The sequence below is a fragment of the Cervus canadensis genome, chromosome 4 (assembly GCF_019320065.1).
Source record: "Cervus canadensis isolate Bull #8, Minnesota chromosome 4, ASM1932006v1, whole genome shotgun sequence".
NCBI lineage: Eukaryota > Metazoa > Chordata > Mammalia > Artiodactyla > Cervidae > Cervus > Cervus canadensis.
This window is the reverse complement of record NC_057389.1, coordinates 101164865-101180179: the sequence shown is the minus strand read 5'-3', so window position 1 is coordinate 101180179 and position 15315 is coordinate 101164865. Positions and strand designations below refer to the sequence as shown.

Genomic DNA, 15315 nt, shown 5'->3' with positions numbered 1-15315 from the left:
ATCTCCCCTCTCGGTCTGCGAGGTCCTCTCTCCCAGTCTGAGATTTCTCCTCCCTCGGTCTGCGGGGTCCCTTCCCTCCGACGAAGCGGTCCCTTACCTCAGGTGTGCAAAATCTCTTGTCAGCTCTCACCCTTGGTCTGGGTTGGGGTGTCAGAGGGTGGGGGTGGTCTCATCTCTCCGCGGACCGCGACCACCTGCTTTCCCCACTCACCGCCCCGCCACCAGCTCGCTTAAGCTCGCTCTCGCTGGTCACGGTTTGGGGCGCGCACGCCGGGCGGCGGCAGCGCGTGACCGCGCCCGCAGCGTGCGCGGTGACGTCAGCGCGCTGGCGGCGGCGGCGGCAGCGGCGGCGGCGGCGGCACGGCTGTTTGTTCTGCTCTCCCGCAGCCGAGGAGCCAAAGCGGGGGCTGCGGCGGCGGCGGCTGCCGGCAGTGCCCGCGGCCGAGCGGGGCCTGTGAGCGCGGCGGAGCGGCGGGCGCGGCGGGCGGGCCCCGGCGCCGCGCAGGCAGCCCGAAGAGGAGGGGGCGGCGGCGGGCGGCTGGCGGGGGCGGCGTGCGGCCTAGCGTCTCAGGTGAGGACCGGTGCCCTTCGGGGCAGCAGACGGCGCGGGGCGGCCTGCTGGGGCCCGCGGCGCGGTCCGCGTAACCTGCATTGCGTAATGGGGCTGGTGCGCCAGGAGCTACGCCATCGGCGCGGCGCGGGGGCGGGGAGGCCGGGGCGACGCGGGCTCGGGCCTGCGGGCCTCCCGCGTCCCCGCGCCGCTCGCGCCGGGCCAGGGCCGCTTGCGCCGTTGGCGTCGGGGCGGCAGGGCGGCTCGCGGGCGCCCCGCCGTTGGCGCCACCGCCCCCCGGCTCCGGCTGGGCGGCCGGGCAGGGGCGCGGGTGGGGGGCGCGGGCGCAGCGGCGGGGCGGGCGGCCGGGGGCGGGCGGGGGGCGGGCCGAGGCGCCCGGCACTTCCTGTCGCCGCCATTTTGTCAAGTGAGGAGGAGGAGGAGGAGGAGGAAGAGGCCGCCGCGGAGTCCGCGGTGCGCCTGGCCCGGGTAAGTCCGGGCCCGGCGTGGTGGTCACGAGCGCCGCTGTTCCCGGCCGCGGTCCCTGGGGCGGCCTCGGCCTCGGTGTTCACGTGGGGCGGCCCGACGCGCCCTCCCTCTGGAGCTTTGGTCCTCTGGCTCAGGCCGGGGCAGCGCGCCCCCGCCCTCATTTCCTCACCTTCCGGACTGTCCCCCGGAGCTCTGCGGAGAACGGAGCTGGTCCCCAGGTGGAGAGAGGAGGCTGCCGCCATACACCTACCGGGAGAGAGGCTGTTGGGGGTGGGAGCCGTGCTCCGAGGGGCGAGCCTGGCCCCCTTTACCCACCCACTCCCGGCACGGCAGCTCCTCACTGGGTGCTTTGTTTTGCTCGGTCGGTGCTCGCTGGCGTCCTTTCCACCGTCTCTTCTATTTGCAGTATTGTGCGTCGTGGTGGTTTGGGGTGGGGATGTGGGGGAGTTGTGATTCAGCGAAATAAAATGACCCTCCCCTCCAAAACGGAAATAGCACAACTTCTCCCGACTGAGATACCCCTAAGGCCCAGGCTTGGATGAAGATGGGAAATCCCACTCTGGTGTAGTGGACTGTACAAATACTTCTGTTCAGGCCTGTGGATGAGTCATGTGCTTTATACTGTGTGGCTGACCTCTGTTTTACTCAAGATCACGCATTGTATTTTGAAGTGTTATTTTTGTTTACTCATTTAACGTTTTGTGCAACCTTGTCCTGTATATGGTCTTGGCCCTTGGGTTACTTTTTATGTGTGTGCTGGATGCAAGAAGTAACCTCTTGGAGTCTGCGCCTCATGAGAATTAAAGTGCTTTTCTTACCTTCAAGAGAGTTTTCTCTGTCTGTGTTTACAAAGACCATCAGAGTACCTCTAAGCCAGTGGCTCTTTGGTGCTGTAATAATGTTTGGGAGATTTCTGTGAATGGGGCTGTCAGGTTCCTTAAATTGCTGGTTCTTGGGATTTAGTTCTTGGAGGTTGTAAAGAAGGCAATCCCCAATAGGATTTATGAGTATGTTACCAGTTTCAAGAAGTTTTTGGATGGCACAGTCTGTTTTATGACCTTGCCAGTAATCTGGTAAAACATTATTTTCGGTTAAATTTGGATGGGGTTTATCTTTCCACCAAGGTTTTAGGTAACTAACCTGTTCTCCCCCCAGTCTTCAACCTGGGAAAGATAAACTTCTATGATTTCCCTCAACCAAATCGAGAAAAGTCTGAACTGAAACAAATGCATTGCTCCCTGTTACCTGCTATACCCACTTAACCTTAGTAGGAAACATAGTATTTAAGGGTTCAAGCTGTGGAGTGAGTCTCTTAAGATGGTTTTACTTTGTCTTATCTGAGGACGTGAACCCACATGTGTGCATCTTGCTAGAATTCAGCCCCAACCAAATTGCTGAAGATAAGAAATTTTGCTAACCGATGAAAGTTAGAACATGAAAGTGACTGCATTTTAAGGATGGGTTGGCTGTTTTGAGGTGTCTTTAAGGCTAACCTCCCTGGTTGAGAGGGTGATGAGGAAAAATATTACAAGAGAATCATTGGCCACTTTGTAAAATTTCCACTAAATTATTGAATTGTTTAACAGAATTTAGACTTTGTTTCCAAAAGTTACCCCTTTGAGCCAGTTGTTGTGATCTTTGAACTAAATTGCGCTTTTGGAGGTGGAGGGGATGCAATATTTTCATGTTACACAATTCAGGTTATTGAATGACTTGAGATTATGAATTTCAGAAGGAGATTGGAGTCTTTTTATTTAAAATTTCAGTAAAAACCGTTTGGTATCAATGATGTGAAGACCCTGGGCTGTTAAATCTGTTCTGAGAGCCCACTGTCGTTGTCTGTATCAATGGTGTGGATGTAAAACGTTTCAAATTCTCGTTTTGAATAAAATTGTAAAGTAGACATGTTTGTCTTTATGTTCCAGGTACATCTGTAAAACGGGAGGGGGGGGGGCGCAAGGGCTTGTCATTGAAAACTGCTGCTGATGTTTAATAAATCTTTGTGATTTTTAGTGTTTAGAAAGGTGAACATTTGCAAGGTGAGAATTGGGATTCTTTGCTGATGCTGACATTTAATTCATAAGACATGAGTTTGTTAAAAATAAATAAAATTTCGTTAAATTATACTTAAAAAATACCCCACAAAACTGGAATGTGAGTTCCGTGAGGGCAGGGTTTTGTTTGCCAGTCTTTGCCTATTTTTATTCTTTAGTGTATCCTCAGCACCTTTGAAGAGCAGCTGTGATATTCTTTGAGTGAATAAACTGGAGAGATAATTGAAGAAGAATTTGGCATGCCCATAATACCAAATGCAAATAGTTTCTCTTAAATCATTAAAATATTAACGGGCATAATTAGTAAGTAGTGACTTTCAGGGAATGTGAATTTTAACTAAGATAACGCTAAGGTCTCTAATTGTGGTAAACTTATTAATAGTTGGAGCAGCATGACATGCAGTTGCCTCTGTGCGCTGTCTACTGTACATTTCCCACTTTGCAGTTTGAAATGTGGTGAGTGGGTTTGGATTGTGGTTCAGTCCTGACCTGGGAAAAGTATTTTAAGAGGGAGATGAAGTGGGTAATAAATAAGTATGGGTAGCATTTCTTAATGTGAATCTCATTTTGTCAGTAAAAATAATTTTTTTTAAAAAAGGCATCGAGCCCTGATTTCACGTGATTGACCAGTCTGTTTCATCAAATATTTTTTGAGCTTCTGCTATGTATAAAGAAAGACAAAAAGATATTTGCACGATGATTTCTTTATGGCACATATAATTTTAATTAATGTATTCACCCCCAAACATTGGATATAAATTATATACATTTTGAGCGTTAGGCTATTATTGTAAAATCTTATTTTGTTTTTAGTCATTTTGTAGTAGCTTTATTGAGATATTGTGCACGAATGATAGTTCACCAATTTACAGCGTACAATTCAGTGGTTTTTTAGTATATTCAGAATGGTACAGCCACCACCACAACCAATTTGAGAACATTTTCATGTTTCCAAAAAGAGATCCCTATTCATTAGCAGGCACTCTCTATCCCTTCAATCCATGGCAACTACTGATGTACTCTCTGTGTCTATAAATTTGCCTCTTCTGGGTATTTCAGGAATTGTACAATATATATAACCTTTTGTGCCTGGCTTCTGTCACTTGGTGTAATGTTTTCAAGGTTTATGGTGTAGCATGAATCAGTACTTCATTTCTTTTATGAGTGAATACTGTTCCCTTATGTGCATATGTCACATTTTATTTCTCTGTTCTTCAGTTGATGGGTATTTGGGTTTCCACTTTTTTGGACTATGGTGAATGGTGCTGCTCTGAACATTCACGTACAAATTCTTGTGTGGACATTTTGTATTGATTTCTGTTGGATGGATAGCTGGGAGTGGAATTGCTAGGTCGTGGTACTTAACCATGTGCGATGACTTTTTATTGCAGTGATTTTTCTAGTACTTTCATGGAGGGGTTAAAAAAGAAAAAAGCTTAATGGAATGTGGTGTAGCCATTTAGAAAAATGGGGAATGGAAGTACAAGGATGCCAGCCTGTTGACCTGTGGTATAATCTGCATGGTTTGATCCCCGTTTGGTTTCTTAATTGTAATTGTTAGAGAACAGCTTGAAGTGCTGATGAGGTACAGAGAATAGTCTGGAAGATGCACCCCAGTCTTGTACCGTTGCTGTAAAATGTTTAAAAACACTTAGGGTTTTTTTCCCCCAGTCCAAACAGGCTACAACTGATTAAACTTGATTAAACTGCATCCACATGGGCCACTGTAAATCATGGGATATATTCCATTCTAAAGAAATAGATGGAGAGTGAGTCCAGTCTCAAAGTTAGGGCAAAGCAGCCGTCTGTCCAGCTGTCCTGTAATAGCACTGGTTGGTCCACATCATTTGCAAAAGAGATTGTAAGGGTTTTCTGTGCTTAGCTTTTCAAAAAATATTACACTGTGAACATTTCCAAAATGCTCTATTTTAAATGGGTGTCTAAAATTCTATTACATGAACATACCATAATTCTGCTGTTTGTGGTGATGATTTTCAAGTTTTCCCCTTTTTTCATCTCTAGAGATGAAATTACCAGACCAGAGGGGGTGTGTTTTTGGAAACTTGGTACAATTTAGTTTTCTGGAAAAGTTCTATGACTTTCCTTTTATCCAATCAAACTTGACAGTGTCTTGTTTATAAGGATGAGGCTTTTAACAACCCCCAACCCCCAACAAATAGCAATTAGGTAAAACCCAAGTGTGGTCTTGGTGTTCTTTGAAGCCTTCTGAGAAGCAGAAGTGTCTCGAAGATCTTGCTCTTTGACCTTTCTTCTCTCCTGCCCAGAGTTGGACTTTGCTTCCTGAAATCAGGTCTCAGAATTCCTGACTCCATGATAGAAGTCCAGTGTAATCTGAATGCTCTGGGGAAGGCTTGAACAGCCTCTTGGCATCCAGTCCTGTCTCATTTTTGCTGACCTGCTCCAAGGACTGATACTGCCAGGGTGGCACTGTAGACCCCAGTTTGAATCCTGGCCCTCTTGCCTGCTGTGTGACTTTCAGCTTCTCACTCGACCTTTCGCAAACTTCACTTGTCCACCTTTCAGTTAAGGATAAAGTGAGGTGGTGCTCTCTCAAGGTTATTTGCTGTCATTACCCAGGGTGAAGAATGGAAGTGGGGAGAGGTATTAGAAAGTAGAGCGGCTGAGGGTTTGGAAGATGCACCAGCTGACATGCCTGGACACTGTGTCATCAGGTGATACCAAGATCAGCCAGGTGCCTTTCAGATCCCCCTCTGTGCTGTCAAGTCTTCCTTCGAGTGAACTCTGAGTAGAGCTCAATGGGGGAGGTGATTTAAAGTGTGGATTGGGTTTTTTAAGTGAAGATTTGTCTTTACCTGATAATGAGATTAAAAGTGGGGGATAATGGGATTAATGGAAATTCAGCAAGCTCTGGGGGTGCCCACCCTGGGATATTGTTGGCTGTATAGTTTTGGGGAAGGTGGTCCAGTGTATTTTCAGTCCTAAGATGAAACCGAACCATTTCATTAAAACCTGGTTATGTGAACAGTGGCAACAGCTGTCCGAAATTGCTGGTGGAGGAAGTCTTTCCAAAGCACAAGCACAGCGTCTCTCTGTGCCTTCCCTGCCTGTTTGGCACTAAATTAAAGTACATTGACATTTGGACTCGGTGAGAGGATTCTGGTCTCCAGGAAGGTTTGTATCATGAGTATCACAAGTCAGGGTCTCCTTGGAAAGGAGGCAGGCAGTTGTATGGTGGGCCAGGAAAGTGGAGTTGCTGGCTGGGAGGCTAAGTTCCTGCTGATGGACTCTGGGCCTGTTGACCAGAAGAAAACCAGTCAATGCCAGTCGCCTTTACTAGGGACTGTCAGGATCCAGTTCCATGTGGAAAGCTTTTCGTGTGTGTGTATGAAACCCAATTGAAGAGTCTATTTCTTTCAGAGATTGATCAGATACAAGCATTTAACTGAAAGTTAGGAGCACCTAAATGAATATGTATTTCTTCTTTTTGATCTGTGACATACTTACAAATAAAGGGTTTTTAAAGGTCACCCTAGGTATAGGTTATTCTGTGATTTGTTCCTTGACAAGTGTTGGCCTGTTCTCAATGTAGCAAGTTTCAGGACTTCAGGCTATGGCTAGCAGAGTTGGGCTTGGGTGGAGCTGTGTACTGAAAAGGGAGACCTGTGGAGTCCACCTCGGGGCATCAGTCCCAGCCCTACCTCCTTCTGACCTTGACCTCAGCCTCAGGCAAGTTACGTAATCTCCCTACACTTCAGTTTCCTTATTGGTAAAACAGGATCTGTATGTTTAAGCATTGACTGGGTAGACAAAAGATGGGGGTGCCTGGCATCTGGGTTGTATTAAGATAGGGAAGGGAAGGGGGTCTCTGACTTGTACTATATTTGTTTGGCGGGGGGAGTGCTGCTTTTGCTCTGCCGAAGGGTTTCAAAAATAGCTGCGCAGGCCTCAGTGTGCCTGTGGTCATTTCTCTTGTTTTGGTGTGCACTTAAGGCTGAAACTTTGTTTCTAGTTACTCTCATGCCAAGAGACACTGGCACATTGTGGAAGCACTGCCAGGGAGAAGTGTTGGGCTTGGTATTATGCAATTTCTAGAAACAGGAATTAGTAGTTTCTGTGTCTTTGTGTGTAGCTAACATACCCCAGGCAGTAACACATACATGCCTACAAGCGAATTGGCCTTTGAAATTATTTTGTGTAAAAGAGAGAGAGCAAGATAAATTGAGGGATTTTACACTTAAAACATTCTTCACTATGTTTGAGGAAACATACATTTCAGGTGAGCAAATTCTGAAGGTTGAAACAAGAGGACTGCATGGAGCGTGAACCTGCCAGTGCAGGTTGTGCGAGCGTGCGCCTGTGCCTCCGTGCCCAAGAGGGAGAGAAGGAGCTGGGCTGGACATTCTGCATCTACTGTGTGCCTGCCTTGGACAAGTTGCATATCCTTCCAGGCCTCAGTCTCTCATATGTTCAGCTCAGTCGGGTCCAACTCTTTGTGACCCCATGGACTGCAGCACGCCAGGCCTTCTTGTCCATCACCAACTCCTGGAGCTTACTCAAACTCATGTCCATTGACTCGGTGATGCCATCCAACCGTCTCACCCTCTTTTGTCCCCTTCTCCTCCCACCTTCAGTCTTTCTCAGCATCAGGGTCTTTTCAGATGAGTCAGTTCTTCGCATCAGGTGGCCAAAGTATTGCAGTTTCAACTTCAGCATCAGTCCTTCCAATGAATATTCAGGACTGATTTCCTTTAGGATGGACTGGTTGGATCTCCTTGCAGTCCAAGGGACACTCGTGTCTTCTCCAACACCACAGTTCAGAAGCATCTATTTTTTGGCGCTCAGCTTTCTTTATCATCCACCTCTCACATCCATAACGTGACTACTGGAAAAACCATAGCTCATATGTAAAAACGATACCTCATATGTAAAATGAGGTAACAGATTTGGGCTCCAGTGAACTTTGACCACAGTCTAGGTTTTAAGAGAAAGTAATTCTTGTTTTGGGTCTGTCTTTCAAACTCTGGATTATGAAGTGAATTTAGTAGGTTGAAATCATTGTTTGGGGGTGGGGGAGGAAATGTCAAAGGGTGTTACACATTTTAGGGTATTTCATAAAACCTTTGCTGTGATTCTGTGTATTCTGTACACGGCGAAATCTGTTTCCTATTGTGACTCTTTTCAGACTAGTATGAAATAGCCTTGTTTTAGATACCACTCATTGTTAACTGTGGGTACTCTGAATTTTTTTTTTCTTTCTTTTTTTGGTGGTCATTTTACAATCATTTCTTTATCATTTGCCCAAGGTGTTTGTCCTGGATATGCTTTCTAGTAGCATGTGAACTGCATTGATCTTTAGTTTCTTTTCTTCCTTGTACTGTGCTTGCTAGAAACTCTTTGGAGGGTAGAGTGGGATGGGGAAGTTGAGGAGAAAGCATGTGGGGAAGGCTGTCAGCAGATTGCAACAAGCAAAACAGTAAAGAGTATTTTGTGTGTGTGTTTGGCGGGGGGGACAAGTTATTTTTACTCTTGAGATCATGTCCTCCCAGCTTTTTAATTAAGCAAGATGTTAGTTCTAAAGGAAATGGCTATATTGGTTACTTACCTATGGTATCAATAACAAACACAAAACAAAAGGGGATTTGTTGAAACAAAATGGAATTTGCTGGTTGATGTAGTAAGTCTAGAGTGGACCTCAGGCACAGCTGAAATCGGAGACTCAAATGGGGACATCAGACCTGTTTTTTATCGCTGATACCCTGACTTCGAGATCAAGAGTGATTCTTCCTGAGTCGTGCTCTGATGACAGAAGACACTGGCTTGGATCATTGCCCATCCCTGACCATGTTCAGAGTGGGAATGCCAAGCCACCTCACTCGAACATAACACATTCATTCATTCATCTCTGCCCTCCACTTGCTCACCTCCAGTGGCAACCCCAGCAGCATCTTGCTCCTCATTGTGAGTCATGCTAGATGGGATAATTTTTTTGAACAGTCTCCATTTTATATTTGAAGTAGAGTACCCCCTATCTTGAAGCAATAAATTTGGATGGCTGAAGGGAAGTTAATTTTCGATACTTGGTCATAAAAACCAGAATTAGCTGCAATCAGCTTATAACGAGTTTCTCAAGAAAAAGGATAAAGTGAAGATAGTTAAGGATGTGGATATTCCAAATCCTTGGTCCAGAATTAAATGAAAGACATGATTTATACCAGGTTCAGGTACAGAGTGATTTGCTGTGGGGACTCAGGGAGGAGTCAGCCAAGTCTCAGTAGCCTCTTGGGTGGATAAGAAGACTCCAGCCGCTGGTGATAGAGCCTAATTTGATCAGTAAACAGCCCTCAGGAAGCACAGGGGTGAGATAGGCTTATAACATGGAAGGAAGTGCAGGGGAAGACTGGGTTAAGAGACCAGGTAGGTAAACATCAGCATATTCATTCATTCATGAAATTGTAATGGAGAATGAATGTTTCAGTAGACTGGATTCATCTTTGTCCACACAATAACTACATTTGTAATTTTGCCATTTGTTAAGCTGTTTCTATACTTAAATTCTTGTAAAGTCTGCTGCTTGGCATTCCTCTAGTATTACAGAAAGCTTACTCAGATTTCCATAATCAAAAACAAGTGTTAAACACTGCTAGAGTAATCATTTTCCTACAGTTCTTTCTGTTGGATTTATTCAGTTCTTTAGGGACTCAAAATAATTGAGGATCCAGTGGCCAAGGATAGATGAGCTCTGCTTCTCTTTAGAGCATCAGTTCTTAATTTAAGGGGAGGTTGGAGGTCCCTTTGAAAAGGTGACAAAGCTGTGGATCCTTTCTTCAGAAAAATGCATATGTGTGAACATTGAATAGTTAGGGGTAGAGGCATTTCTTAGAACCCTAGAGCCCATCCAAGAAGCATGTACTAAAATGAATATCCTGGAGTTTACTTTGTGAATGAGAAGTTATTATGTTAATTAAATGACCTGTGATGATTTTGAAGACTTTCGTTTTTGCATGTATCCTGCTTTTCCAAACATTTGCAGTTTTTATGACCCTAGGAAACAATGTGGAGCACCCATTTTGGTTTATCCTTGTGGAAAATCCTCCAGAGGCTTTCTCAGAGCTGTCAACCTGTGTTAGCTGTGGTGCAGATCTGCCCAGGGGCCTTCTACACCCCTCTTTTTCAACTTGTTCTTTTTCTTGGGTATGAGGAATGTCTCAAAATGCCAGACTGGGCCTATTGGAGTGGCTGCGGGTGAAGGAAGGTTTTTGTTCTAGGGCTCTTCGCTGAAGCAACTTCCGCTGTTCATAAAACTGTTTTCCAGGATTTGGTGTTGGCTTGGAGCCTTTGCTGCAGAAGGTAATCCAATGGCCTTCTAGCCAGCCTGATCATTTGGTTGTGCTGGATATGGGTAAACTTAGAAAGACTCGTGGATGTGGTCCCTTATGTGGCTTAGTGCCTGCTTTTAGCTGTGGGACCTTTTTTTCCATGCCTGCATTTGAACCTGCAGACTGAGGGAGACAGAACTTGTGGGATGAGAAAATGCCATTCTTCAGCGTGGTATGTGTGTGCTTAGGGATTGAAACGTGCTGCACAGGTGCTGTGCATGATGCCATTCTTCTCTCTTCCAGATAAATCCTTTGTCTGGTAGAAGGAAGGGGAAATTCAGTATCATTAGCTTGAATAATTCATGCTTTGTAATTGGGGCAGAGTTGTCAAAGGATGCAAAGTAACTTGTATTACTTCTAGGAATAGTGCATATTGTTTTAAAAATTGAGTAGAGTAAATTTTAAGGTCTTAGTGACTTTCTTCAGTGGTTTGTGAATGGGGCAGCATCCTACCTAGCAGATAGGGAGGGAAAGACTTGTGACAGAGTGCGCGGTGGGGGAAACTAGGCCATCGAAAAACAAATTGCTTTTGGCAAGGTCACTTTCTTTTTAGGGATGACAGGGGTCTGTTGGGCAGATTACCTCACTAGTGCTGACCAGGTGATTCCTGATTGACTGGTTTTAAGATTCCATTTCTGGGAGAGCCGAAACTAATTAAGCTGTGGTTTGTTGACCTGGGGCTCATTCTGGGCCTGTTTTCCTCTTTTTAGCAATATCAAAACCTCTTTGCTTTCCCCTAATCTCTAAAGTTTGAATTAAATTTATATGTGCTAATGCATATTTCCCCCATTCATTTTCTATTGGTCTTTGGCTGTAATTAATCCCTTTGCTCTGCCCAGTTGAGTTACAGTCTTATGTATTGTACAGACATGGCTTTGTTGCTTAAACAGTTTGCTCTTTTTCTTCTGTAATTAAAAGAAATAGAACTTATATGAAAGAGTTTTATAAGAGGTGGTACCACCCATGTGTAGGTTGTTTTCACTCATAATCTTCATTTAAAGTTTTTTAGCTCTGAAGTACTTTAAATTATGTTTGAAAAAAAAAAACCTGCTAAGTAATGAAGTTTGCATATGTGTCTTCATTTTCCTTTTGATTCCAGGAAACTATTGTGCTCACAGATTAGTTGTCTGGAAGTAACACCACCTTCATGTTCATCTATTTCAAGATAATAGCTCACATATATCTGTAATCCCAGGAGTGCAGTTTTGACTCTAACATTGGAGCTGACAGCCTGCACCGTAGCTTGCCTGTCCTCAGTGTCATTTTCAGGACACCTGTGGGCCTCTTTGCTCTGGAAGCCCATCTGAGTACTCTTCCCTTAAACTTGTGAGAGCTGGGTACCTTCCCTGGCCTGTGGCTCTTTAAACACCCCAGCCCCCCAATTGTTCACCTTGAGACAGTTGCTTATCTTTGATCATTGACTCTGTGAAAAGGAGTTAGCAAGTAGTTTCCTATGAACAGATTTCCTTTCAAAGGATAGAAATACCTTTTCTGAATAGATCTTTTTTGGTTTCTTGTTGTTTAGTTAACCAAGTCATGTCCAACTCTTGCGACCCAATAGACTAGCCCGCCAGGCTCCTCTGTCCATGGAGTTTTCCAGCAAAAAATACTGGAGTGGGTTGTCTTTTTTTGTTTCTTCAGTTCAGTTGTGTCTGACTCTTTGTGACCCCATGGACTGCAGCATGTCAAGGCCTCCTGGTCCATCACCAACTCCCGGATTTTATTCAAACTCATGTCCATCGAGTCAGTGATGCCATCTAACCATCTCATCCTCTGTCGGCCCCTTCTCCTCCTGCCTTCAATCTTTCCCAGGATCAGGGTCTTTTCTAGCGAGTCCATTCTTCACATCAGGTGGCCAGAGTATTGGAGTTTCAGCTTCATCATCAGTCCTTCCAATGAATATTCAGGACTGATCTCCTTTAGCATGGACTTGTTGGATCTCCTTGCAGTCCAAGCGACTCTCAAGAGTCTTTCCCAACACCACAGTTCAAAAGCATTAGTTCTTCGGTTCTCAGCTTTCTTTATAGTCCCAACTCTCACATCCATACATGACTGCTGGAAAAACCATAGCATAGCTTTGACTAGATGGACCTTTGTTGGCAAAGTAATGTCTCTGCTTTTTAAAATGCTGTTTAGGTTGATCATAGCTCTCCTTCCAAGGAGCAGGTATCTTTTAATTTCATGGCTGTGGTCTGTTTCTTACTGCTGGCCTATTCTGAAGTGGTAGATTGGAACAGAAGTCCCTCAGCTTGCTGTCTGAGTCAGCCTTCATGTATGGAACTTCAGTGTGAATCACTTCCCTTTCTCCACTCTATTCCCCTGCACAGATGGAGCTTGTGCATCTGTTTATGATCTCTCCATTTTAGTGAATATTCTGAGTGATTACTGTGTGCCAGGTGTACTGTTTGTTGAATTTCTAAGACTTTCTGTATTCCTAAAGTCCTCTGAAGATAGGTACTGGTATCATTTCTGTCTTACGGATAAGAAATTTGACATCCAGAGAGCTCAGTCACTTGGACAGGGTTGCTGGTAAGTGTCAAGGCCTGGCTCTAGAGCCCAAGGGTTCATGACTAGGGAGGAAGGAATGTAATGCATGCAGATGGTTGGAATGGTACCTAATAGAATAAGGTAGATCTTGGAAGTACTCTCTGAGAGGTACAGGCCAGGCAGTCCTGGAAGGAAGAGACCATCCAGCTGTGAATGTTGGAAAAGAGATGACATTTAGGCTGGTCTGTCAGGATAGCTAAGGCTTGGATGGAGACCTGGATAGTGCTGCAAGCAAACACCTGTCCTTTGGAGGCAGTCCCCATGGCAGAGAATTACCAGAGGAGGGTCGTTGCTTTCACTGGACAGATCTTTTCATCCAGGATTCTGTGCCACTCTCCTGAAGAGTCTGATGAGGAAATGCAAACAAGTGGGATTAGGCTGCTTCCTGAAAAGGTTTCCACCAGCGCTTTGACTTGGTCTCACCTCCGTTTTCCCCTTGATACTCCAGTGGAAGTATATGAGTACAGAAGAGGAATTTTGGGGGAGCAGTAAGCTGGAGTGTCATCTTTAGCCCAGGCTTGTTAAATCAGTGCGAGCTGGATGATCTCTTAGGATTACCGTGAGCTGCACAGTCTCTAAGCTCTGCTTCTTGTAGGGTGAAATTGAATTCCAGCTCTTGGGTGCTTATTTCCCACATAGGGACTCTTATTTACAAGGAATTTCCTGCCGGAAGCAAACTTGCTGACTTGGATGATTCCTTCTTCGTGTGTGCATGGGACTTCCTACGTAATCAGGTGCTGTGTTCACTATTCTGTGTGTGAAGTGAGGATTCAGTGATGAGTAGAAGTGTCTCCCATGTTTATATGCCATGTACATTTAAAATGTGACTGGGGCTTGGGGGAGTGAGACAGGTGTTTCAGAGACCTTAGTATCTTCAGTGGTGAGCAGCAACCCAGTGTTAGAACGGTGGTAATTCATTTAACAAGTGTGCCTTGAAGAAATAGATGTTTCATTTTACTTTTAAAACTTTTCTTTCAATTTGTAAAATGGCAAATCATCTCATTGAATAAAGGTTTGGCTCTGAGTATCTGTGAAAAAACTATCTAGTCAAGAGAAAAGGGTAGATGTTAAACAAAGTGCCTGCAAAACTTGACTAGTAAGCTAGTTGGAAAGTACTGGGTTGGCCAAAAGGTTCGTTTGCTTTTTTCCATAAGAACTGTAGTAATGGTTAGCTGTCTTTAATGTCATCCGAAACAGCTTTGTTAGATTGTATGGTGACGGCTGTCATATCAGCATGCATTAAAAAACAACAACAAAAAGGTGAATTTTTGTGTGTGAAAGTGAAGTCGCTCAGTCGTGTCCGACTCTTTGTGACACCATGAATTTTTGTGTAGTCATCTTAATATTGAAGATGAAAGAAAAAGCAACATTTTCAGCATATTATGCTTTATTGTTTCAAGAAAGGCAAAAATGCAACTAAAAAGCAAAAAGATTTGTGCAGTGTATGGAGAAGGTGCTAGGACTGATTGAATGTGTCAGAAGTGTGTTTTGAAGCATTGCGATGGAAATGTCTCACTGCACACGGTGCACCACAGTTGAGTAGACCAGTTGAAGTTGCTAGCAATCAAATTGAAACATTAGTGGAGAATAATCATTGTTACACCACGTGGGAAATAGCTGATATACTCAAAATATCCAAATCAAGCGTTGAAAATCTTTTGTACCATCTTGGTTATGTTGATCACTTTGATGTTTGGGTTCCACATAACTGAAGCAGAAAAAAACCTTCCTGACAGTATTTCCGCATACGATTTCTTTACTGAAACATAACAGAAATGTTCTGTTTTTTTTAAATAAATTGTGATAGATGATGAAAAGTGGATACTGTACAGTAATGTGAAATGAAAGATTGTGGAGCAAATGAAATGAACCACCACCAACCACACCAAAGGCCGGTCTTCATCCAAAGAAGGTGATGTGTCTATGGTGGGATTGGAAGGAAGTCCTTTTATTATGATCTCCTTCTGAAAAGAAAACAATTATTTCTAACCAGTACTGCTCCCAGTTAGACTAGCTGAAGGCAGCACTTGATGAAAAACACCTAGAATTAGTCAACAGAAAATGCATTATTTTCCGTCAGGATAATGCAAGACCACATGTTTCTTTGGTGATTAGGCAAAAATTGTTACAGCTTGTCTGGGAAGTTCTGATTTGTCTGCTGTGTTCACCACACATTGGACCTTTGGATGTCCATTTATTTTGGTCTTTATAAATTCTCAATGGGAGAAAATTAAATTCCCTGATAGACTGTAAAAGGCACCTGAAACAGTTCTTTGCTCAAAAAGGTAAGTTTTGGGAAGATGGAATTACAAAGTTG

At 44.5% G+C, this 15315-nt stretch overlaps 1 protein-coding gene across 2 annotated transcripts in view; it reads left to right on the top strand.

Annotated features, from left to right (window-relative positions):
- The first annotated feature begins 443 nt into the window (after positions 1-443).
- Positions 444-15315, top strand: part of BRD4 (bromodomain containing 4) — an 86317-nt gene continuing 71445 nt past the window's right edge. For both annotated transcript variants that reach the window (XM_043467127.1, XM_043467128.1), the window contains exon 1: positions 444-571. The gene's annotated coding sequence lies outside the window, so the exon portion shown is untranslated. The remainder of the gene's footprint in view (positions 572-15315) is intronic.